General features: G+C 44.2%; 1 protein-coding gene and 1 long non-coding RNA gene across 13 annotated transcripts in view; one reads left to right on the top strand and one right to left on the bottom strand.

Annotated features, from left to right (window-relative positions):
* The window catches only part of LOC137377034 (uncharacterized), a 114,734-nt gene extending 95,536 nt beyond the window's left edge, over nucleotides 1–19,198 (bottom strand). For 2 of the 6 annotated variants that reach the window (XR_010976345.1, XR_010976344.1), the window contains exons 1-2: nucleotides 19,073–19,197; nucleotides 1,515–1,614 (exon numbers count right to left, since the gene is read on the bottom strand). This is a non-coding gene — a long non-coding RNA (uncharacterized lncRNA). Of the gene's footprint in view, nucleotides 1–1,514; nucleotides 1,615–19,072 lie in introns of all 6 variants that reach the window. The other 4 variants (XR_010976343.1, XR_010976346.1, XR_010976347.1 and 1 more) reach the window with 4 other exon arrangements.
* Nucleotides 1–26,933, top strand: part of LOC137377033 (synaptotagmin-7-like) — a 1,016,894-nt gene that overhangs the window by 417,520 nt on the left and 572,441 nt on the right. Inside the window, exon 1 of one of the 7 annotated variants that reach the window (XM_068046198.1) lies at nucleotides 1,623–1,636. The exons of the other annotated variants lie outside the window; for them this stretch is intronic. The gene's annotated coding sequence lies outside the window, so the exon portion shown is untranslated. Of the gene's footprint in view, nucleotides 1–1,622; nucleotides 1,637–26,933 lie in introns of those variants that run through there. 7 annotated transcript variants of the gene reach the window in all.

Raw genomic sequence — 26,933 nt, 5'->3', positions numbered from 1 at the left:
TTCCTAGTGTCAAGCTGCAGTGATGTCATTGAGCTATCCAAGCAGCCAATCACAATAAAGAATTCTCATGGACAGCCAACCGCGATATGAACAGCTCTATTAACCAAACCACTCTTTAAATATTTTACACAGCGAAAAGTCTAGTTTAAAAATCTAGTCATTAATCGTAATGGAGACATTTAACAACCTTTCATATTTTTCAGGGCCCGATCAGTTGTTCAGCAGTAGTTAATTCGCAGATCAGTGTTAAAAACCCAGTTCCATGTCATTGAACAAGGCTTAACTTTTAATGGGGTTTCTGACAGTGATATTAGAGCAGAGAAGGGGATGTTCTCGCATATCAATTGATTTCTCTGATTGCCGTATTGGGGTTGTGAAGGTCCACATCGCAGCCTGTGACGGAGCAGTAATTGCAGATCACAACTTCAGGATATCAATATTATTCTATGCTTGGCTAAATCCTGAAGTTGTTGTCAGATTCAGAGGGGCAATGATGGTGAATGCTGACAGTTCAGAAAATTCCAGAGCGCTGAAATGGGGGCTAGGGAACCAATGGAGTTATTTAAGAACCAGAGTAGTTCAGGATACATTATAATTAGTACAATTTTTAATGAGCTAGAATTTATGTAGGGTGGAGCTTAGGAGACTGATAATCACATTGGAGAAACTGGAATAAATTTTAAACTTTTTGTTCAAATGTAAAATTGGCATTATAGATCAGCTGCCTGTTACAGATACCACCCAATTTTCATTTCCAGAAATGAGTGGAATTAAAAATTGGAAAGTTTATGTTACGTGAAACTAAATTGCAGTTTGTATGCCCAGGGAGCCAATAGAAAAGCTACCCCATTGAATCCTGAGGTGATATACGTGCGGTTATAGGGGTATTGAGATGTAGCATGTTACATTTGGTTTGAAAGTAAAAGTGAATGAGCATCTGGGGTTGAAGTCATGCAAAATCTTGTTCATGTTGTAAAATGTATGTTTAGTTGGCAATTTTTCTTCTTTAACGATAGTTTATCTATCATACCATTGCTAATAGATAATCTGAGGTCTGGTGCAAAATTGTCATGCGTATCGGTGTCGAATCCAACTTTATGGTCACTGTAGGAAAGTGGTCTAATTAGGCAAATCCTAATGTCAATTAAGAGCAAATTGCTCAAGGAAATTTCTGCATAAAAGCAGCTGTTTGATAAGCTTGTCTCTCCTAAAGGAGCCAGATTATTTACAAAGCTTTAAAAACCATCAAGAAATGACCTGCTTTTTGAATCCTGTTGTGCGATCTTCTGAGGAGAATAATAAACAACTTCTGGAGGACATAGACTGACTGGTAAAATGGGCAGACACATAGGGCTGGATTTTAAGGAGCTCTCGACGTCGGGATCGGTGGCTGAGGGGGCCTGAAGGTGGCTCCGGATGAGGCCCGCCACAGACCTCGACACCAACAGGGCCCGGCCCGCTCGGCGACGGGACTACAATCAGTACATGCAAATTAATAAAATTAATAGATTTACATATACTTGCAGCTAATCTTGATGGCCCGCCGTGATCTTCGGCCCTGTGGTCGGCGTTCCCGTGCCTTCGGATCCCCGTCTGGGGAGAAAAGACGCCACACTGGTGGGGGAAAGAAGAGGAGGTAAGTTTATCGGTGTGGGCAGTTGAACGGGGTCAAATAAACCTTGTAGGTGTAGGCGATGGTGGGAAGGGTTGCACTTTAAACTTTGTGCAGTTTGTGGGAAGGGGGTAAAGTTAGATGGTAAAGGTTTTGGGGGGGAAGTGCAAATAGTTAATGTAACTGTTATGGGAGCGGTGGGGGAGGAGGCAAAAATGTTTTTATTTAATTTTATTCAATATGTCTTTAAATATATAAATAAACTGGTAGGGCCTTTAAAAATGGCATCACGCCTGCACACAGGCAGCTGACTCTATTGCCTGGGACGGACAGCCTACCCCCTCCACATGACTGGGGAGGGAGTGCGGCCCGCCCCGGCTATCTAAATGAACCGCTGCGCTTGAGATTGCGGCGGCTCTTTGGCGTGCAGCCCGCGAGCTCGTAGTAGATGAAATTTAATGCAGAGTAGTGTGAAGTAATACATTTTGGTTGGAGGAATGAGGAAAGGCAATATAAACTAAACAATACAATTTTAATGAGGGTGCAGGAACTGGGGGTGTATGTACACAAATCAACTTGGCAGGACAAATTGAGAAGGCTGTTTTTAAAAAATAACATGGGTTTTCTTGGCTGTGCTAACAGAGACATAGAGTACAAAAGCAAGGAAGTTATGCTAAATCTTTATAAAACACAGGTTTGGCTTCAGCTGGAGTATTGTGTTTAATTCTGGGCATCATATTTAAGGAAGGTGTCAAAGCGCTTGCAGAGGGTACAGAATAATTTATTGGAATGGTACCAATTATGTGGAGAGACTGGAAAAATGGGTTGTTCTCCTTAGAACGAAGTTTAGGAGGAGATTTGGTAGAGGTGTTCAAAATCATGAATGGCTTTGATAAGAATAAATAAGGAGGACCAAAAACAGAAAATGCCAGAAATACACAGAAGGTCTGGCAGCATCTGTGGAGAGAGAAACAGAGTTAACTGGCTGAAATTTCGTTGGGCATTTGCCAGTGTATTCCTGCCTCCGGGCCATTTTGGAAGAGGCTGGTTCAGGGTGGGGGTGACAGGTGCAGTTGGGGAGGGGCAAGCGGCAGGTAGCCAATCAAACCATGTAAAAGGCTTATTAAGAACACACTCTCGACAAGGACTGGAATTTTCCCGTTAGCATGCGGGTCCCTCACTGAGGTCGAAACCTGGCAGACTGGGAGGCCAGCACTCCATCGTGTAATCTAATATTATCCCCCCACCCCCCAACTCCAATTGCCATAGGGCCACAGCTATGACCACAAGTCATCCTGTGGAGAGGTTCCAATGGCAGCTGTGGCCTCGTTTTTGTAAAGTTTAAAAACTCATTAGAGGACGCTTCCCTCTTGTTCTGCCTGCCTCCACTACATAGGCAGAGCCGACCTCTGACAGTGGTGTTGCTGACCTTTTAGTGCTGGTGTGTCTCCTATTGGTCCTCCAGCCTCAGGAGCTCACCTACTGTCCTTAAATTGGATGGCGAACGCACAGTAGAGTCATTTACAGCATACAGGGAGACCATTCAGCCCATCGAGTCCATGCCGGCTCTCCGCAGAACAATCCAGTCAGTCCCACTCCCCTGCTCAGTCACCGTAGCCTTTCAAGTTTATTTCCTTCAAGTGACCATACAATTTCCTTTTGAAATGATTGATTGTTTCCACTTCCACCACCTTTGTGGGCAGTGAGTTCCTGGTCATTATCACTCCATGCATAAAAAAAGTTCCTCCTCACATTTTCCCTGCATCTCTTGCTCAAAACCTTCAACCTGTGTCCCCTAGTGCTTGTACCATCAATTGATGGGAACAGTTTTTCTTTGTCTAACGTATCTAAGGCTGTCATAATTTTGCACACCTCTATCAAATCTCCCCTCAATCTCCTTTGCTCCAGGGAGACCAACCCCAGCTTTTCCAACCTAACCTTGTGACTAAAATCCCTCAGCCCTGGGAGCATTCTGGTAAATCTTCTCTACACCCTCTTAAGGACTCTCACATCCTTCTGAAAGTGTGGTGAGAGGAATAAAGCGCAATATTCCAGTTGGGGTCCAACCAAACCATTATAAAGGTTCAGCATAACTTCCCTGCTTTTGTACTCTATGCTTCTATTTATGAAGCCCAAGATCTCATATGCTTTGCTAACCACACTCTCAATATATCCTGCCACCTACAAAGATCAGTGCACGTGAACCCCCAGATCCTTCTGTTCCTTCACACTCTTTAGAACTATGCCATTAAATCTATATTGCCTCACTTTATTCCTTGAGCCAAAATGCATCACCTCACACTTGTCTGTATTAAATTCCATCTGTCACTTGTCTGCCCATTCTGCTAACCTATCTATATCCTGTTGCAGGTAATTCGTATCATTTTAACTGTTGCTGCACCTCCAAGTTTGGTGTCATCCGCAAATTTTGAGATTCTGCTCTATATTCCAAAATCCAAGTCATTTACATAAATCAAAAAAGCAATGGTCCTAGCACTGACTCTTGGGGAATACCACTGTCTACCATCCTCCAGTCTAAAAAACAACCAGTTACCATGACTTACTGTTTTCTGTCCTTAAGCTAATTTTTCATCAATTGGACACTGACCCTCCTATTCCATGAGCCTCAATTTTGTTAACCAGCCCTTTATGTGCTACTTTATCAAACATAGGGGAGAAGGTAGCATAATGGTAATGTCACTGGACTAGTAATCCTGAGGCCCAGGCTAATGCCCTGGGGACATGGGTTCAAATCCCACCACAGCAGCTGGTGGAATTTAAATTCTATTAGTTAATAAATTCAATTAATAAAAAGAATCTGGAATTGAAAGCTGGTCTCTGTAATGGTGCCATGAAACTATCATCGATTGTCCTAAAAGTCCATTTGGTTCACTGATGTCCTTTAGGGAAGGAAATCTGCCATCCTTACCTGGTGTGACTTACATGTGACTCCAGACCCAATGTCATTGACTGTTAACTGTCCTCTAAAATGGCCTAGCAAGCCACTCAGTTCAAGGGCATTGCTTTCTTAAAATCCATATCGACAACATCCACCACATTCCCTTCATCAACCTTCTCTGTTACTGCATCAATAAAATTCAGTTAGGTTAGTCAAGCATGACCTGCCTTTTACAAATCTGTGTTGGCTATCCTTAATTAGCTCAAACCTCTCCAAGCGCCTGGTGATTTTTTTTTTCTGATTATTGTTTCTAAAACCTTACCCACCACTGATAAACTAACTGGCCTGTAGTTACTAGGACTGACCTTCCACCCTTTCTTGAATAAGGGTGTCACACTTGCCACTGTCCAATCCTTTGGCACCTCCCCAATACCGAGCGAAGATTGGGAGATTATGGCAAGGCCTTCCGCTATCTCATTCCCCACGTCCTTTAGCAACCTGAGATGCAAGCTATCTGGACCAGGTGACTTATCTACCCTAAAGCTTTCCAGTACATCCTCCCCCTCAATTTTTACCCCTACCCATTGATTCTACTCTCTCCACTTCTATAGATTTTTGGCGGATTCCTCTTCCTTAGTAAACACTATTACAAACTACTAATTAAATATTCTAGCCTTGCCACGCCCGTCTGGCCTCTAATTGATCATCTTGAAAATTGCTTCGGGCATCAGGCACCGATGCCTTGTGAGGTGGGAACCTGGAAGTGCTCCCCATGTCGGGGTCCTGACCCAAAAATGAAAATTCAGCTCAACGTTTCTGGTCTGTAACCTTCCATCAGAACAGTAACAGACCTGAAATGTTAACTGTTTCTCTCTCTCCACAGATGCTGCCAGACCTGCTGAATATTTCCAGCATTTTCTGTTTTTATTTCCTATTTCCAGAATTCACTGAATTTTCCTTTTGTGTTAAGTAAGGAGAAACTATTTGCAGTGGCAGAAAGGTTGGTAGCCAGGGTCACAGATTGCAGGTGATTGACAAAAGTAGAGGCAACGTGAGGAAACATTTGTTTACACGGCGTGTTGTGCCTTAAAGAATAATAGAAGCAAATTCAGTATTAACTTTCAAAGGGAATTGAACAAATGTTTGAAGACAAAATTGTAGAAGGCCACGTGGAGAGAGCAGGGGGATGAGATTAACTGGATTGCTCTACCAACGAGCTGAGGCAGACATGATGGGCTGAATAACCTCCTTCTGTACTATATCATTTTATGATTCCATCGGATCTTTTGGATCTACCCAAGAGGTCAGACAGGTGCTCAGTTTAATGTTTCATTCAAAAGACAGCATCTCCAACACGCCACACTGAATTGAAGTGGTAACCCAGATTATGTGTTCAAGTGTCTGGAGTGGGACTTCAATCAACAACCTTCTGATTCAGAAGAGAGAATGCTGCCACTGAGCCATGTCTGATACAGCATAGGAGAGCCATCATCACGGCTTTCTATGATGATCTAAAATGGGCAGCAGATGTGCCCTTGTCGGGGTTGCCTGAACCCTGAAAACAAATTTTAAAAAAATGGAATTTCCCCATTTTAGGTACTTCCTTTTGAGACTCAAAAACCCATTCTCCATCCACTAATGCTACAGATCATGAGATAGCAAATACCACCAATTTATTTGTTCAAAAGCAGAAGTTGTGCCATGCCTAAAATCATCAACCATGTCCAGCTTGTGTAAAGTATTGGGGATTTACCTTGACCTGACCCCAACAAATGTTATGAGCTCCAGCCTTTAAACAGCACTGCTTGTTACACTAATATACATTTTTTTATTTCTTCCTGGCCGCTGAATTATGCTACCAATTTAGTACCACTTGTAGGTAGTTTTTTTGTCATGAACTTTTGGCTACCTGGGCTGGGATGAGATCCTTATAGCAAACTAAGAAAAGATGACTTTCATCACATCTATCTTAGAGTTCAATTCATGCTTCAGGGTTGAAATGGCAGTGTTGTAATTTGCTGCATCACACAGTGCTCTCAATGATCTTATTTTGTTTATCTCTGTGCGAAAAGCAGCATGGTGAGATGTAATATGTGAATGAATTATGGCCATAAGCATATTGCACAGAGCAGACTATGATGGCAATAAAAACAATGAGGATATGATGGGAAGAGAAAAATTTATAGTTTAATGCTGATTCATAATCTGATAAAACATAAAAATTACCACCTTTCCAAACAAGCAAAAATGTAATATTTACTCTCTACGTAAAATGTGATTGCTTTGAGATTTCTTGTTCCCAAGGACTTTTGTTCCCATTCCAATTTGCTTTTATAATTTCTTTCCTCACCCAAGTGACCATTGTTGATGTGTGAGGTACAACAGAGTGCCGATAGGCTATTCAATTGCCTGAGGCATCATAGCTTAAGCCCAATTATGTCCCCACATAATAGTCACTAAGACTCGCCTGTTACAACAGCCCCTGGATGGCAATCAGAAGTGAGAAGCATGGATGATCTCCTGCCCTTCCCTCCCCCAATCACTCCACAAGGGTGCTAAATTCAATTAAAGTGCTTCCTCTAGCTAACTGTGCATAAATCTGATATCAAACCTGTGATATACTTGGTCTGTATAGCTCAACCATTTCCCTCCTAAATCACAGTGTCAAGGGGAGTTCAATCTCACAGTCTCAAAGACATTCAGACACAGGCACTAGTAATTTCTGTACCGGTTCTCGTGATATCTCCCGATATCTTCAGCAAAAAAATTGGCAGAAACCCTGGAGAAATGGCATAAACAGCCATTAACGCTGCTTCTCCAGGGTTTCCACTGAAGTTAGGGCAGGAGATCAGGACAAATCTTATGGAAATTCTACCCCATAGAAAGAACAAAAGTGCACATTGTATGCCATAAAAAACACTTTGTATATTACTCTACTCTTTTTTGATATGAACGTTACGAGTGATTAGTTGTAGGAATGTAAAACCACATTATCTTCCACTAAATAACACTGGTGCTCCTAATTTTCTGCTCATCCAGTACTGGATGTCAGACAAGCAGTCTGACAATTTAGAGACAGTGGAGGTATCGAGAGAGGTGGTCATGAGGTAGAGCTGGATGTCACATTGACTGGGTGACTCATTAAACTGTCTTCTACTCTAACTCATTACTTCCCAGGACCTCAAAACAGTGCAACTGTTCAGTTCCCTCTGTCTCCCCTTCATTTTATAATCTACAGACTTTTGAAACCCAAGTCTAACATTATCTAGTGAACAATATTGCGTTCACCTCATCTTCCATCTCATGTTTTTTGGTCCTGTTTGTATCCTGCATTATGAGACCTGGTTCCTCATCTGGTTCCTCAGAAATATGTATCTTGAGGGTATTTTGTAAACAGGAGCAGAAATAAACTACAGCTCTTGTAATCCAAAAAATTATTTACTGAAATTTTACTTTGGCTCCAGAAAAATGGTAATTGCTTGATGAATGATGGTATAATTTTCCAAAGTACTTAATTCAACAGAAGGAATTACATAATCGGTTGCATAATTTTTACTGACAGTTTAAATATGACTGAAACATTTTAATTACATGTTGTGGTTGAGTTTTCTGCACTAAATCATAAAGAGAGTTGTACTTCTGGTAACTGTGGGTAATTATTCATTTTATATACAAACCAATGTCTGGATTCTGTGTTTCCTACTTGGAATATAACCACTGTGATCCACATGTAGATCATTTTCAATGTATGGCCTTCCCAAGTATGATATATTTTCCAATTTTCTGGGCTTTTTGTTGATTCTTTCCTGAAGGTTCTGACTTTTGCTGGTGTCTGCTTCCATGACCATTAGTAACTCTTCACTACCTCATCCAAGTGGCTACTCCTTACATGTCAGTATAGACTGTCAGTGTTACCAAGTTTTCTTTTACCTACTCGCCACGTTTGATGTCCTCACCTAAATTGCACACATACTCACTCATCCACTATCTAGCAGGGTTTGCTGGATAACTGTCAATTTGGAACATTGGTCATTTTTTTTTTTCACTAGCTCTGACCATTGGTGCCACTTGGAAGTGCTCCAATATGCCGTCCAAATTGAGATCAGCTAATTCAGTGCAGATGGGAGATCGAATCATGAATCAATGTATGACACTGGATGGTGTCCTGGCTCACTAGGCCATCAAAGGAGCTATCCTGACTAATTCAATAGCATGGACAATAAAAATAGGGGAGGCGGTGGCATACTGGTATTGTCACTGGACTAGTAACCCAGAGACCCAGGTATTGCTCTGGGGACATGGGTTCGAATCCCACCACAGCAGAAGGTGGAATTTGAATTCAATTAATAAATCTGGAATAAAAAAAAAGCTAGTCTAATGATGGCCATGAAACCATTGTCGATTGTTGTAAAAACCCATCTGGTTCACTAATGTCCTTTGGGGAAGGAAATCTGCTGTCCTTACCTGGTCTGGCCTACAGGTGACTCCAGATCCACAACAATGGGGTCGACTCTTACATGCCCTCGAAATGGCCTAGCAAGCCACTCAGTTCAAGGGCAATTAGGGATGGGCAATAAATGCTGGCCTGGCCTGCGACGCCCACATCCCATGAATGAATAATAAATAAATAAAAATTCTGAAATCCTTTTAGTTTTCAAAATGAATCCTAATTCACCCTCTTTGTTCCCATGCTGCATTTGGATTTTTAAGTTTCTTTTGGCTCAAAGTTCATAAATAACGCAAGAAGATTACTGAACATAATCAGCCAGTGTAAAATTTTAATGAAGGAGCAGATGCTAATAGAAATTGCAAGCAAAAGTGCCACCTTTTCATAACTTGAGAATGATGAAATGCTGTAACTTAATTTAGAACCAAGCCCTGAACAAGTTTGATGCTGCAGTTGGAATTACATATGTATGCCAGCCCTCCCATTACTTACCAGCTTTATTTATAGACCAGGATCCACATGGGGATTAAAAATCCATTTTCACCAAATGAAAATAGTTGTCAGTAATTTGAGAAATCATTAGCAATACTATATTTCATAAACAATTTGGTTTGTTCAGACTTTCATGCACACCACTATTATGTAATGTAAAGTTATGTAATGTAAAGTTATATGCTGTAATCATCAAAGGCATAACTGAGGAGATGGGAACTGAAGAGATATAGAATATTACTTATGGCCAGGATATCCCAGGTTTGATTTCTTGGTTTTTGCCAGGTTAATTCATGCCAACCAGGGCAGGAGTAGAGGCAGTCACTACCCCTGGTGTAGGGAGGGGGTAAAATTGATCTGAGTTCCTCCTTCTCGATGTTATCCAGCAGCCCTTATGCAAAAATATTTTGTGTGCAGAGGGTGGTGTTAGGCGAGGATAGAATAGAGTTCAGCTGTTTTAGTTTTAGAGATACAGCACTGAAACAGGCCCTTCGGCCCACCGAGTCTGTGCCGACCATCAACCACCCATTTTATACTAATCCTACACTAATTCCATATTCCTACCACATCCCCACCTGTCCCTATATTTCCCTACCACCTACCTATACTAGGGGCAATTGCTAATGGCCAATTTACCCATCAACCTGCAAGTCTTTGGCATGTGGGAGGAAACCGGAGCACCCAGAGGAAACCCACGCAGACACAGGGAGAACTTGCAAACTCCACACAGGCAGTACCCAGAATTGAACCCGGGTCGCTGGAGCTGTGAGGCTGCGGTGCTAACCACTGCGCCACTGTGCCGCCCATGATTCCCCTTCCCACCTCCCCAGTGACTGGTCATTTAGTCTGGGCTCACATGTAAAGAAATGCCATTTAGGCAAAGGACTGGAGAGCAGTAGTGTCCCAGCATGAGTTGTAGCTTTTAGAGAGGAAGAGGATGTAAGTAATACAATGGACCTTTCTGTCAGCACATATAATTAATTTGCAAAAAATGATCTGTGCATCAGAAATTATATGCTGACACCTAAAAACATTCACTTAAATTATTCTTTGCTATTAGGGATACAATTGATGAACATGGGTGCAACATTGGGGACTACCTACAGAAATCTTCAATGTCTTTATTTTGCTGCAGACTGCAAATAAGTCACTTTCTATTAATGTGGCACCCAAATGTCTTGTACTTACCAGAGTTTTATAATGTACAAGCTTGACCAAATTTTTTTCTAAGCACAAGCCTCTGAAAATAATATCCGGATCTCTTCTACTGAATAATTTCTGCATTGTACTGGCACTGTTGATCTTGAATCCATCCCACTACATTGTGCAATGGATTTCACAGCACTAGAGACAATGTGAAAACTATCATGTCACACACAGTAGCAAGGGCCCAGCTTGATCCCCAATTTTGACTGATCTCAGCCAAAATGATGATTGAGTCACTACTAATGACCTCTGGCCCTGTTTAGGAGAAGGAAAAATCAGCCACAGTTCCTGCTTTAGATCATCATCCAATGAATCCAGCTGGAATTTCATAGGTATGTACATTGGATGAGGACAGGATCAGGTTCAACTACATAATCAGATACACTCATTAACTAGGTGCTTATACAAGAATGTGCAAGGTATTGGAGGACTGTTGGTGCAAGTAGAAGTTTACTCTGTCATTAATTACTTACATCGGAGGAGAAAAGGGAAACAATTGGATTTTTTTTCTGCCAATTTTTCTCCCCTCTCTGCTCTTGAAAGCTTTGACTCCTTGCTGAGTTGTGGTCACCTGCCTGAACCTCTCCCAATGCCAGTATTCATGTGTATTTTGGTGATGAGTCTTAACAGATTATTGGAAAATGGTGAGTGAGAGGACCGTTAAAACAAATCCCATTCCCATCATCTGATTTCCACACACGCACTTCTAACAGGAGTCACTGTGTAATGATCAGAAAATGCACATAAGCAGACCATTCAGCCACACCAGTTTAGTTAGTGTTTACCTTCCATGTGCAAATATTTCTAGTAACATTTATCCGCTCTGTTCTCTTATCCCTTCATGTCACTTTCATCCATCTAGCTACCCAATCAAATTGTGAATATTGATATTGTTCTGCTTCAACTGTTAACACTGGTAGTGAATTCCACATCCTCTCTACTCTGTGTAAAAAGGTTTCTCCTACTCTCTGTTCTAAACCTCCTAGATTTAATCTTGTATCTATGGCCCTTCATTATTGACCCATCAACTACTGAAAACAGTCTGCTTCTATCTACCCTGTGCCAGCCTTTTATAATTTTAAACACTTCTATCATACCCAAAAATCTGCTTTATTATGTAAAAAGCCCCAATTTTTTCATGTCTTCATATTTGTATTCCCTTATACAAGGCAGCATTCTACTGAATCGGCATTGCATCCTTTCGAAAACCTCAATTTCCTTTCTAAGGTGCAGAGCCACCTCAATATGACACAAAGTAGTATTTTTAAGGTTTTATTCTTCTTTCTTTTGGGCCTCCTTATCTCGAGAGACAATGGATACGCGCCTGGAGGTGGTCAGTGGTTTGTGAAGCAGCGCCTGGAGTGGCTATAAAGGCCAATTCTGGAGTGACAGGCTCTTCCACAGGTGCTGCAGAGAAATTTGTTTGTTGGGGCTGTTGCACAGTTGGCTCTCCCCTTGCGCCTCTGTCTTTTTTCCTGCCAACTACTAAGTCTCTTCGACTCGCCACAATTTAGCCCTGTCTTTATGGCTGCCCGCCAGCTCTGGCGAATGCTGGCAACTGACTCCCACGACTTGTGATCAATGTCACACGATTTCATGTCGCGTTTGCAGACGTCTTTATAACGGAGACATGGACGGCCGGTGGGTCTGATACCAGTGGCGAGCTCGCTGTACAATGTGTCTTTGGGGATCCTGCCATCTTCCATGCGGCTCACATGGCCAAGCCATCTCAAGCGCCGCTGACTCAGTAGTGTGTATAAGCTGGGGGTGTTGGCCGCTTCAAGGACTTCTGTGTTGGAGATATAGTCCTGCCACCTGATGCCAATTATTCTCCGAAGGCAGCGAAGATGGAATGAATTGAGACGTCGCTCTTGGCTGGCATACGTTGTCCAGGCCTCGCTGCCGTAGAGCAAGGTACTGAGGACACAGGCCTGATACACTCGGACTTTTGTGTTCCGTGTCAGTGCGCCATTTTCCCACACTCTCTTGGCCAGTCTGGACATAGCAGTGGAAGCCTTACCCATGCGCTTGTTGATTTCTGCATCTAGAGACAGGTTACTGGTGATAGTTGAGCCTAGGTAGGTGAACTCTTGAACCACTTCCAGAGCGTGGTCGCCAATATTGATGGATGGAGCATTTCTGACATCCTGCCCCATGATGTTCGTTTTCTTGAGGCTGATGGTTAGGCCAAATTCATTGCAGGCAGACGCAAACCTGTTGATGAGACTCTGCAGGCATTCTTCAGTGTGAGATGTTAAAGCAGCATCGTCAGCAAAGAGGAGTTCTCTGATGAGGACTTTCCGTACTTTGGACTTCGCTCTTAGACGGGCAAGGTTGAACAACCTGCCCCCTGATCTTGTGTGGAGGAAAATTCCTTCTTCAGAGGATTTGAACGCATGTGAAAGCAGCAGGGAGAAGAAAATCCCAAAAAGTGTGGGTGCGAGAACACAGCCCTGTTTCACACCACTCAGGATAGGAAAGGGCTCTGATGAGGAGCCACCATGTTGAATTGTGCCTTTCATATTGTCATGGAATGAGGTGATGATACTTAGTAGCTTTGGTGGACATCCGATCTTTTCTAGTAGTCTGAAGAGACCACGTCTGCTGACGAGGTCAAAGGCTTTGGTGAGATCAATGAAAGCAATGTAGAGGGGCATCTGTTGTTCACGGCATTTCTCCTGTATCTGACGAAGGGAGAACAGCATGTCAATAGTCGATCTCTCTGCACGAAAGCCACACTGTGCCTCAGGGTAGACGCGCTCGGCCAGCTTCTGGAGCCTGTTCAGAGCGACTCGAGCAAAGACTTTCCCCACTATGCTGAGCAGGGAGATTCCACGGTAGTTGTTGCAGTCACCGCGGTCACCTTTGTTTTTATAGAGGGTGATGATGTTGGCATCGCGCATGTCCTGGGGTACTGCTCCCTCGTCCCAGCACAGGCATAGCAGTTCATGTAGTGCTGAGAGTATAGCAGGCTTGGCACTCTTGATTATTTCAGGGGTAATGCTGTCCTTCCCAGGGGCTTTTCCGCTGGCTAGGGAATCAATGGCATCACTGAGTTCCGATTTGGTTGGCTGTATGTCCAGCTCATCCATGACTGGTAGAGGCTGGGCTGCATTGAGGGCAGTCTCAGTGACAGCATTCTCCCTGGAGTACAGTTCTAGGTAGTGCTCAACCCAGCGGTCCATCTGTTTGCGTTGGTCAGTGATTATGTCCCCCGATTTAGATTTGAGGGGGGTGATCTTCTTGATGGTTGGCCCAAGAGCTCTCTTCATGCCATCATACATTCCTCTGATGTTTCCGGTGTCTGAGGCCAGCTGAATATGACTGCATAGGTGTTGCCAGTAGTCGTTTGCGCAACGCCTAGCTGTTCTTTGTGCAGTACTTCTGGCTGCTTTAAGTGCTGCGGATGTTAAATCGCTGGGGGCTTTCTTGTAGTTCAAAAGTGCAATGCGCTTAGCGGCTATGACAGGTTCCAGCTCTTCATTATGAGATTGAAACCAGTCTGCATTTCTCTTCGCACTTTTGCCGTAGGTGGTCAAAGCTGACTCATAGATGGCGTCTCTGATGTGGGCCCACTTGGTCTCAGCATCCCCTGTGGGAGTGTTTTGAAGGGCTGTTACAAGTGAATTTAGAAATTTTTGTAACAGCTGTGGGTGAGAAATTCTGCTCGTGTTGATGCGCGGGTGGCCCTTCTGCTTGGAATGATGCAACTTCTTTGGTCTGAGTCTAACCTTGCTGCACACCAGGGAGTGGTCGGTGTCGCAGTCCGCACTGTGGAAGCTGCGTGTGATTTGAACACTGTTTAAGGCGGCTCGCCTTGTGACAATGAGGTCTAGCTGGTGCCAACGACGTGATCTTGGGTGCCTCCATGAAACCTGGTGACAGGGTTTAGTGTGAAAGAACGAGTTGGTGATGCAGAGGTTATGATAGGTACACAACTCAAGCAGTCTCTGCCCGTTCTCATTCATCCTTCCAACGCCATAGCACCCAAGGCAGGAGGGCCATGAGTCATGGTCGGCCCCAACCCTGGCATTAAAGTCCCCCAGCAGGAATAGGTGTTCGGTGTTGGGGATGCTGCTAATGATGTTATGGAGTTGTTCATAGAACTGGTCTTTAGCTTCAGGTGCGGAGCAGAGTGTTGGAGCATAGATGCTGAGAAGGTGTACTGGACCAGAGGTGGTGAGCAGTCGGATGGACAGTATGCGTTCCGAGCCATTTGAGGGAGGCTCTATCATGCTGAGCAAGGAGTTTCTGATGGCTCCTGGGCTGGAAGCTCCCTAGGAAGCTCCCTTGCTGTTCAACTCTATCCATGGCCATCTGCTCCCATCCCTAACGTTTTCTCCCCCAATCTGCCCTCTTAAACTGTTTAAATTCCCCTGGCTCTTTAAATCAGTTCATTTTAGCCCTATCTAAAAGTTAACAGTTAGTTTAGTGTATGTTACCTGGGCCCACTGCCCTCCCCCAGCCACACCTGCTCTTTGTTTTCTCAATGAAATTGATCCGGATGTAACTGACGAGCACAGCTGCCGATACTTCAATCTCCGATCCTGCTGTCTTCACAGTCCAGAGTGTCTGCAGCCACGGCATGCGGTAAGTCCATTGAGGTGAAGAAGGAGCTGCGGGACCCGAGAGAAGTCCTGTGAAAAGGTGCCCCGAACACCCAAAACATCCACGAACGGCCCCCGCGGCCGCAACTTCAAAGCGCCCGCGGGAGATGGCTCGGAGAGCATCTGCAGCGCACTGTCGGCAATGCTGCATGCCTTTATTTAAACCACTGCAAAAAAAAACCCTTAGCAAATGTAATCACCTCTAAGTCTGCCAAATGATGCTTCACCTCCCGAAGGACGTGGATGAGCTTTCCGGACGTCGATGGTGGGCACTGAGGAAATGGCTTATTACCTGCACCAGATTCCACCCCCCCTCCCCCCCCCTTTACCCCCCTTCCACCCCGTCCCCTTCCCTGCTCCACCCTCTCAGCTCACCCCCTCACAACCCCGTCCCAGCCCGCCCCCCCCCTCGCACCATCTTCACCCCGCACCCCCTTCCCCTGCACCCCCCCCCACCCCCTCCCTCTACCCCTCCCCCTTGCATCCCCTCCTCCCACCGGCACCATCCTACACCTGTGTAGGGGCCCCAACAACCCCACTGCCTTGTGGGCGTCTCGGGAGAGACCAAGGCTAAGGGAGTAAACCCTAACAGAAAATCCGGAGCGGAACCCCGTAGGCGGTCATGTGTCACCTTTGGCATGTTTCCGGCAGTTCCTGCAGCCATACTGGTGCCAAACGTCGTGTCCTGCACTCCTTTGGACCCCACCAGAAAGGCCGAGAGGGGGGTTTTGACGACTGGGCAACTCTCAACCTCCATAAATTTGCCCAGGCATGCGCCATGGAGAGGTCACTCCATAGTTGCCTCACAGCGACTGAAACAACACGGAAGGCAGCAGTTACGGGTTATAAGTCCAGATAAATTGGCGTAGAAACTGGGCGCCACGGGTTGCCTTTGTCGGTGGGAGAGGTCATTGCACCTCACTGGACAGCTACCGCCCGCCTCAAACCGGGCAGCCCCCGGTCAATAAGGTTCTGTCCCGCCACAGTCTGCCTGCTTCAATGGGTGCTTGGAGCTCAGGGTCATTGCCCGAAAGGTGGACTGATACACCGCACCAAACAACATGAAAAATGGAAAGAAGGTACCAGCCCTTCGCTTTGCAAGCTGGAACGTCAGAACTATGTGTCCTGGCCTGTCGGAAGACCTTACACAAATCAACGATTCTCGGAAGACCGCCATCATTAACAACGAGCTCAGTAGACTCAATGTGGACATTGCAGCACTTCAGGAGACTCGCCTCCCCGCGAGTGGCTCTCTAGCAGAGCAAGACTACACCTTCTTCTGGCAGGGCAGGGATCCTGAAGAACCAAGACAGCATGGAGTGGGCTTCGCCATCAGAAAGGTTTTATATAGGCTCATCATTACCTTTTAGCTTTTATATTCTATACCTCTTTTGATAAACCCTAGAATTTCATTAGCATTTTAAAAAATCTTATCAACCTGAACTGCTACCTTTAATGTCCTGTGAATCTGTACCCCAAATCCCTCTGCTGCTTTCTATAGCACTGAGCCTGTTTCCATTCAGCGTATAACTACTGCTTTTTTTTAACCAAAAATTTATGACCTCATACCTAATGTTATTGAATTCCATTTGCCACATTCTAACCCATTTTTCCATATTAATATTCCTTTTGTCTTCTAAAGACAGACTATGCCTCCTATTTGGTATAATCTGAAAATGTTGATACTGCTCCTGCTAGGCCTACATAAACATTGATGTACACAGTAAACTTTTCTTTGTGTTGCTGAAAGTCACTATCTCATCAGTTTGAGTGATAAAAGAGCATACTAAAAACGCTTTAATTTAATAAAATTTTTCAAATATTCTTGTTTGGGTCTGATTTATGAAAACAAAAAGTTTATATATAGTTTCAAAAGCAGCCACAGAAATAAATCCTGTGAAACTTTGATGTGCTTTTAATTCCATACTCTTTAATCCTTTATTGTAATCTCTTGTCAAAGGCCTTACTAAAGTCTGTGTACATAACATCATCTGCATTTTCTCCCATCTACAAGGTCTGTTACCTGCTCAAATAATTCTGTGAATTTTGTCAAGCATAATCATTTCTTTTGAAATCTTTGTTAACTAGTTTATATAAATACATGGTAATTTGAACCTGAATTAAAGACTAACATTTTCCTGCCACAGATATTTAGCTAACTAGCCTGTACTTGCCCATATTTGAGAATGCATATTAAATTGTCCACTTTCTGGTCCTCTGACACACACCACACTCAATAGAGCCCTGAAATATATTTTCTAGGGTTTAGCAGTTTCTTCCCTCAGCTTCAGCCAAATCATACTATGTATTCTGATGTTTCCTTGCATTTTGTCTACCTTTAGCTTGACTTATTTATCTAAAAATGTGTTTTATCTGACGTAATATTGATTACTTTGGCTCTCAAGAATGTGACAATTATCTTCTCAAATATCCTTCTCTTTACTAAAGACAAATACGAGATACTTCCACCAAATTTGAACATCTAAAAATTGGCAATCCTCCTCTTTCATGTTCCCATTTTGGTTTTAACAATTATTTTACTGATATATTTGTAAAATACTATATTTTTGACACCTTATGAAATTTTCTTTCTTAAACACTCTATCAGCTTTCCTTAAACCTCTCGATCACTTTTCTTACGTTTTCCTTCACTCTAGTATTTTTATTAATACTTGGTATGAATCTGTTCTTTATGGTTCAACTACTTATTATATACAGTCACTGTTCCATCAGAGGAATTGGATTTAAAAAATACTTAGATAAAGCAGTAGAATATTCATGTCTACAAATTTGGATTGATTATTGAATTATAGCACCTAATCATGGACATAAAATTTCCATGAAACTATATGTAAACTTTTTGTTTCATAAATCAGACCCAAACAAGAATATTTGAAAAACTTTATTAAATTAAAGCATTTTTAGTATGCTCTTTTATCACTCAAACTGATGAGATAGTGACTTTCAGCAACACAAACAAAAATCAATTAATAATGGCCAACATAAATTGTGACTGTGAATCCCAGACATAAGACAAAAGCGAGAGAATAACACAAAAGCTTAACAAGAACAAAGTAAACTCATAAATATCAGATGAAAAGTGAATTTTAGGCTGTAATCAAATTTGAGGGACTCTTATTTTTATTCATTCATGGGATTGGGGCATTGCTAGCAAGGGCAGCATTTACTGCCAGTCCCTAATTGCCCTTGAGAAGGTGGTGATGAGCCAACTTTTTGAACTGCTGCAAGCTAGCAGTTTGTTACAACTGAGTGGCTTGCTAGGCCATTTCAGAGGGCAGTTACGCCCCCGCAAAGAGCAGGAACATGGCGAGGGGGGGGCGGGGTGCATGCGGGGTGAAAAATGGAGTGGGAGGCTCGGGCCCTTCCCGACCCACTCCCACCTCCATCGCAAATTTACGCAGGGCGGTGGGGGGCGAAAAACAGCCCACATGCCTGAGTCCAATCATGGCCCTTAAGTGGCCACTTAAAGGCCTCCGCCCGCCGTCATGGGGATTTCACCCGTGTCAAGCGGGCAGCCCAGGCCCGAGAAAAGCCACTTGTGAAAAGCAGCCAGCTCTCTGACGGCCCTCATGATCAGGCACCCTGTGCACGACAGATGGCCACGCCCGCTGCCCCAACCACTCCCAGCACCCAACACGCACCCCACCTGACACGCATTCCTGATATCCAACTGTGCGTAATTTAACAGAAAGTCCCTAAAACTTGCTAATGTTATTAATCAACGCGCTTCGAAAGGTGGTTAGTGCTTTAAAATTAGATTTATATTTACAACTTTTTGGAAAACTTACCTCAAACTCAGCATTGATTTGGCAGCAATTCAGCCACTGAGTGCGTGATTTTATTTTTATCCATGATTTGTGTTCTTACAAAGTATTGCTATTGCTTCTCGCAGTAAGATGAAGGCTATTTTATAGGGTCCCTGGCACTGCTGCTGCTTTCATTCAAATCCTAATTGCATCACACAGCTGCGAATAAATAACCACTGAAGGCAGGATGTAAAACACTTATTCCCTATCTATCAGTCAGTACCAAAGGGCCATTTGCCAGCTGAAAGGTCTAAATGTAATGTTTAACCAAAAAGTATGCATTGTATTTTCAAAGATATAAGTGTTTGGTTTCTGCCCCAGTTGAAAAACAAAACGCTCGCATTTTTCTACCAGCTCATCATGTGCCTGAAACATCTCATTGCTTCACACACAATGGCCGGAATTTTACGTTGGGTGGCAGGCCCTGCCCACTGTGAAAAGTCGGTGGCAAGTCTGCCTCCGCCAGGCCTGGGGAGCTATGCTGGGATTCTTTGCTTCCCAGGCCCTTAATTGGTGTTGGGCAGAACTTCCATCTCCTTGATGCAGGAAGTCCCGCCTAATGGAGGTACCGGCCCATCGGCAGGAGGGCAGCTCTTAGTTTTAGCAGCGCCACTGGGAGTGGTGGGCACAGCTGGGACTACACGCAGCCATCAGAAGCAAGAAGAAGTACGGCCCCGGAACTCATGGACGTTTTTGAGGCCTTGTCCGGGGGGGGGGGGAAGTGTTGTGCTTTGGGGGCAGCCCTCTGTGGGGCACAGGCCGCCATGTTTTTACCAGGTGGGGTATTTGGGGCCTTTGCCATCCGGCCGCCATGGGTAAAATACCTGCGGTGGTGGGAAAACGCCTTTAAGTGGCAGTTAATTGGTCACTTGAGGGCCTTGATTGGCCTGGGGTGGGAGGGCCATTTCTCGCTGCTGCTACCCCACGTAGAATTGCAGCAGAGGCAGGAAGGCATTGGGAACAGACACCCAACATCCCACGCAATTTTTCCGCATCCCCCGGGCCACCAGCCCACTCGTGGAGGGCTGTAAAATTCCGGCCAATTAATAACTTTAAAGTGTGATGTCTGTTTTTTAAAACTCTTTCCTGGCAAGGCAGGCATTTATTGCTCATTCCTAATTGCTCTTGAGAAGGTGATGGTGAGCCACCGTCTTGAATTGCTTTAGACCATTGCGGTGAAGGTACTATCACACTGCTGTTAGGTGGGGAGTTCCAGAATTTTGATCCAGTGATAGTGAAGGAATAGCTATATATTTCCAAATCAGGGTGGTGTGTTACTTGGAGGTGAACCTGGGAGAGATGATGTTTCCAAGCCCTTGGCTTCTAGATGGTGTAGATCATGGGTTTGAGAGGTGCTCTTGAAGCCTTGGTGACTTGCTGCAGTGCACCCTGTGGAAAGCGCACACTGCAGCCACAGTAGACGGATGGTGCAGGGAGTGGACATTTAAGCTAGTGGATGGAATGATGATAGTTATAGACAGATGGGCATGCTGGAAGTTGTAGCTGTTACCTTGAAACTGTTCAGTGATTGGTCTGTGACCCTACACAAATGCAAAGTTATAGGCTTCTCACATAGACATAGGCCTTTGATAGCAAACATCGTTAACAGGCATTTCTTGCACAAAAAATATAGGTTTCTTGTATATCTTAGAACTTTTAATGTCCTTTTTATGTTGTGAATATTGTTTACAGCAGTAAATGTTCAACTTTTGAAGGAACCAAAATAGTGAATGGATTTTCAAAAAGTGCTCAAGCTTTACACCTTTTTCTAAGTCTTAGTTGTTCTCGATTGGTAGTTTATCCAACCGTTTTCCTTGCTTTACTTTTGTACGTTCCTGATCCTTTCCATTATTAGTTTTAACTATTATATGTCTCAAATTTTATATTCAATTAGTTGCAAGAAGTTTGCATACATAAAGATGTGATGGCTAGTGTGATGCAGGAAATGTGATTTGATGGACATTCTAGATGGAACTTTTTAATTCTAGTAATGGATGTGCAAAGATTTTATTCAAGGCCTCGTTGATTTATGGATTAAGTTCCTGGAGATGGAAAAACAAAACATAATTCTCCTGAAACCATAGTTATATGAAATGATATTAAATATTATTGTAATGTCCAACTATTTGATGACATTACTTTAAAAATGTTATGGGATTGTTGCATCCTATCAATCTGCTGTAGAAGTAATGAAAAAGCTTTGCTGAAATAAATAAACAGAAAAAATAGCAGAAAGCAAGATCCTAACCTCTAAGGTTTCTCTGTTGCTCGCACACAAAGCAATTCCTGGTGTGACTAAGCGAGAAGTGATATCAGTTGTATTTCATTAAATGATACAGGAAATGGTCAATACTTTGTATATAATACATGCTGACTTCATCATTATCTGGAAATTATTGACTATTTCACAGAATCGTTACAGCGCACATCGTGTCCGCACTGGCATTCCGAAACAGCAACTCCCTCAATTCCATTCCCCTGCCTTCTCCCCATCACCCTGCACATTCCGCCTTTTCATATAACTGTCTAATTCATTTTTGAATGCTTCACCACGTTCTCAGGCAGCGCATTCCAAACCCGAACCACTCGCAGCATGAAAAAGTTTTTTCTCATGTCACTTTTGCTTCTCTTACTAAACACTTTAAATCTGTGCCCTCTCGTCCTCGATCCTTTCACGAGTGGGAACAGTTTCTCTCTATCTACTCTATCCAGACCCCTCATAATTTTGAATACCTCTATCAAATCACCTCTCAGTCTTCTCTTCTCGAAGGAAAACTGTCCTAACTTCTCCAATCTATCTTAATAACTGAAATTCCTCATCCCCGGAACCATTCTGGTGAATCTTTGCTGTACTGTCTCCAATGCCCTCATGTCTTTCCTCAAGTGCAGTGCCCAGAAATCGACACAATACTCCAGCTGAGGTGGAACTAGTGCCTTATATAAGTTCAACATAACTTCCTTGTTCTTTTACTCTATGCCCCTATTAATAAAGCCCAGGATACTGTATGCTTTATGAACCGCTCTCTCAACCTGTCCTGCCACCTTCAATGACTTATGCACATATACACCTAGGTCCCTTTGCTCCTGCACCCCCTTTGGAATTGTACCCTTTTATTGTCTCTCCATATTCTTCCTAGCGAAATGAATCACTTCACAGTTCTCTGCATTGAACTTCATCTGCCATCTGTCTGCCCATTCCATCAACTTGTCTATGTCCTTTTGAAGTGGGAGGCGGTGGCATAGTGTTATTGTCACTGGACCAGTAAACCAGAGATCCAGAGTATTACTCTCGGGACATGGGTTCAAATCCCACCACAGCAGAAGGTGGAATTTAAATTCAATTAATAAAATATCTGGAATTAAAAAGCTAGTCTAATGATGGCCATGAAACCATTGTCGATTGTTGTAAAAACCATCTGGTTCACTAATGTCCTTTAGGGAAGGAAATCTGCCATCCTTACCTGGTCTGGCCTCCATGTGACTCCAGACCCACAGCAATATGGTTGACTCTTACATGCCCTCTGAAATGGCCTAGCAAGCCATTCAGTTGTATCTAACTGCTACGAAGTCAGTTAAAAGGAATGAAACTGGACGGACCACCTGGCATCGACCTAGGCACCGGAAACGACAATAGCAAACGCAGCCCTGTCGACCCTGCAAAGTCCTCCTTACTAGCATCTGGGTGCTTGTGCCACAGTTGGAAGAGCTGTCCCACAGACTAGTCAAGCAACAGCCTGACATAGTCATACTCACAGAATCATACCTTACGGACAATGTCCCAGACACTGCCATCACTAGCTCCGGGTATGTCCTGACCCATCGGCAGGACAGACCCAGCAGAGGTGGTGGCACAGTGGTATACAGTAGGGAGGGAGTTGCCCTGGGAGTCCTCAACATCAACTCCGGACCCCATGAAGTCTCATGGCATCAGGTGAAACATGGACAAGGAAACTTCCTGCTGATTACCACCTACCGCCCTCCCTCAGCTGATGAGTCAGTACTCCTTCATGTTGAACACGCCTTGGAAGAAGCACTGAGGGTGGCAAGGGCGCAGAATGTACTCTGGGTGGGGGACTTCAATGTCCATCACCAAGAGTGGCTCGGTAGCACCACTACTGACCAAGCTGGACGAGTCCTAAAGGACATAGCTGCTAGACTGGGTGTCAGGCAGGTGATGGGGGAACCAACAAGAGGGAAAAACATACTTCACCTCCTCCTCACCAATCTGCCTGCTGCAGATGAATCTGGCCATGACAGTATTGGTAGGAGTGACCACTGTACAGTCCTTGTGGAGACAAAGTCCCGCCTTCACATTGAGGATACCATCCATCGTGTTGTGTGGCACTATCATCGTGCTAAATGGGATAGATTTCAAACAGATCTCGAAATGCAAAACTGGGCATCCATGAGGCACTGTGGGCCATTAGCAGCAGCAGAATTGTACTCAACCACAATCTGTGACCTCATAGCCTGGCATGTCCCCCACTCTACCATTACCATCAAGCCGGGAGACCAACCCTGGTTCAATGAAGAGTGCAGAAGGACATGCCAGGAGCAGCACCAGGCATACCTCAAAATGAGATGTCAACCTGGTGAAGCTACAACAGAGGACTATCTGCGTGTCAAACTGCGTAAGCAGCATGCGATAGACAGAGCTAAGCGATCCCATGACCAACGGATCAGATCTAAGCTCTGTAGTCCTGGCACATCCAGCCGTGAATGGTGGTGGACAATTAAACAACTAACTGGAGGAGGTTTCTCCACAAATATCCCATCCTCAATGATGGGGGAGCCCAGCATATCAGAGCGAAAGTTAAGGCAGAAGCATTTGCAACAATCTTCAGCCAGAAGTGCCGAGTTGATGATCCATCTCGGCCTCCTCCTGAAGTCCCCAGCATCACAGATGCCAGACTTCAGCCAATTCGATTTACTCCGCATGATATCAAGAAACGACTGAAGGCACTGGATACTGCAAAGGCTATGGGCCCTGACAATATTACGGCAATAGTACTGAAGACCTGTGCTCCAGAACTTGCTCCACTCCTAGCCAAGCCGTTCCAGTACAGCTACAACACTGGCATCTACCCGGCAATGTGGAAAATTGTCCAGGTATGTCCTGTACACAAAAAGCAGGACAAATCCAACCGGGCCAATTACCGCCCCCTCAGTCTACTCTTAATCATCAGTAGAGTGATGGAAGGTGTCATCAACAGTGCCATCAAGCAGCACTTGCTTAGCAATAACCTGCTCACTAACGCTCAGTTTGGGTTCTGCCAGGGCCACTCAGCTCCTGACCTCATTACAGCCTTGGTTCAAACATGGACAAAAGAGCTGAACTCCAGAGGTGAGGTGAGAGTGACTGCGTTTGACATCTGACTAAGTATGGCATCAAGGAGCCCTAGCAAAACTGAAGTCAATGGGAATTTGGGGAAAACTCTCCGCTGGTTGGAGTCATACCGAGCACAAAGGAAGATGGTTGTGGCTGTTGGACGTCAATCATCTGAGCTCCAGGAAATCACTGCAGGAGTTTCTCAGGGTAGTGTCCTAGGCCCAACCATCTTCAGCTGTTTCATCAATGACCTTCCTTCAATAATTCGGTCAGAAGTGGGGATGTTCGCTGATGATTGTGCAATGTTCAGCACCATTCGCTTTCCTCAGATACTGAAGCAGTCCGTGTAGAAATGGCTTGGGCTGATAAGTGGCAAGTAACATTCGCGCCACACAAGTGCCAGGCAATGACCATCTCCAACAAGAGAAAATCTAACCATCTCCCCTTGTCATTCAATGGCATTACGATCGCTGAATTCCCCACTGTCAACATCCTAGGGGCTACCATTGACCAGAAACTGAACTGGAGTAGCCATATAAATACCATGGCTACAAGAGCAGGTCAGAGGCTAGGAATCCTGCGGCAAGTAACTCACATCCTGAGTCCCCAAAGCCTGTCCACCATCTACAAGGCACAAGTCAGGAGTCCACCACCTTCAACATTCACTCCCTCTACCACTGACAGAGTGGCAGCAATGCGTACCATCTACAAGATGCACTGCAGCAACACACCAAGGCTCCTTAGATAGCATCTTCTAAACCCACGACCTCTACCAACTAGAAGGACAAGGGCAGCAAATGCATGGGAACACCACCACCTGCAAATTCTCCTCCAAGCCCCACACTATCCTGACTTGGAACTATATCGCCGTTCCTTCACTGTCGCTGGGTTAGAATCCTGGAACTCCCTTCCTAACAGCACTGTGGGTGTACCTACCTCACATGGACTGCAGCAGTTCAAAACGGCAGCTCACCGGCACCTTTTGAAGGGCAATTAGGGATGGGCAATAAATGGTGGCCTAGCTATCGACGCCCACATCCCATGAATGAATTAAAAAAAGTTCTGTACTATCCTCCTCACAGGTCACAATGCTTCCATGTTTCGTATCATTTGAAAACTTTGAAATTATCCCCTGTACACCAGGATCTCGGTCATTAATATATATCAGGAAAAGCAAGGGTCCCAACACTGATCCCTGGGGAGCTCCACTACAAACCTTCCTCCAGCCTGAAAAACATCCATTTACCACTACCCTTTGTTTCCTGTCACTGAGCCATTTTGTATCCATGTTGCTACCATCCCTTTTATTCCATGAGCTACAAGTTTGCTCACAAGTCTGTTGTGTGGTAATATATCAAACGGCTTTTGAAAGTCCATGTACACCACATCAACAGCATTGCCTTCATCGGCCCTCTCTTTTACCTCCTCAAAAAATTCCAAGTTAGTTAACCATGATTTTCCCTTAAGAAATCCTTGCTGGCTTTCCTTAATTAACTCACATTTGTCCATGTGACTATTAATTTTGTCCCAAATAATTTTTTCTAGAAGTTTTCCCACCACCGAAGTTAAACTGACCGGCCTGTAGTTGCTGGGCTTATCTTTACACCCTTTTTTGAACAAGGGTGTAACATTTGCAATTCTCCAGTCCTCTGGCACCACCTCCAAGTCTAAGGTAGATTGAAAAATTATGGCTAGTGCCTCTGCGATTTCCAACCTCACTTCCCTCAGTCTCCTTGGATGCATCTCATCCAGCCCTGGCACTATATTCACTTTAGGTACAGACAGCCAATCGAATACTTACTCTTTATCAATTTTAAACCCCTCTAGTGTCTGACTTACCTCCTCTTTCAACATTTCCTGGGTTGCATCCTTGTCCTTGGTAACGATAGTTGCAAAGTATTCATTTAACACCTCAGCTATGCCCTTTGCCTCCATGTGTAAATCCCCTTCTGGTCCCTAATCGGCCCCACTCCTCCTTTTACCACCTTTTTACTATTTATATGTCTATAGAAAACTTTGGGATTTCCTTTAATGCTAGCTGCCAGTCCCTTCTCATGCTCTCTCTTTGCTTTTTTACTTCCCCTCTGGACCTTCTATATTCAGCCTGGTTCTCAATAGTGTTTTATTCCTGGCATCTGTCATAAGCACACTTTTTCTTCTTTATCTTAATCTCTACCTCTTTTGTCATCCAGGAAGCTCTGGATTTGTTTGCCCTACTTTTCCCTTTCAAGGGAACATACCTTGACTGTGCCCGAACTATCCTATCTTTGAAGGTAGCCCATTGTTCATCTATTGGTTTTCCTGCCAGCCTTTGACTCCAATTTATTCGCCCCAGCTCCATTCTTACCCCATTGAAGTTGCCCTCCCCCAGTTAATTATTCTTACCCTGGATTGCTGTTTGTCCTTTTCCATAGTCAGCCTAAACCTTATGATACAATGATCACTATCCCCTAAATGCTGTCCTACTGATACTTAATACACTTGGCCCACCTTCTTCCCAAGAATCAGATCTCG

Source organism: Heterodontus francisci, chromosome 14, assembly GCF_036365525.1.
Source record: "Heterodontus francisci isolate sHetFra1 chromosome 14, sHetFra1.hap1, whole genome shotgun sequence".
Classification (NCBI taxonomy): domain Eukaryota; kingdom Metazoa; phylum Chordata; class Chondrichthyes; order Heterodontiformes; family Heterodontidae; genus Heterodontus; species Heterodontus francisci.
This window is presented reverse-complemented; position numbering and strand designations above follow the sequence as displayed.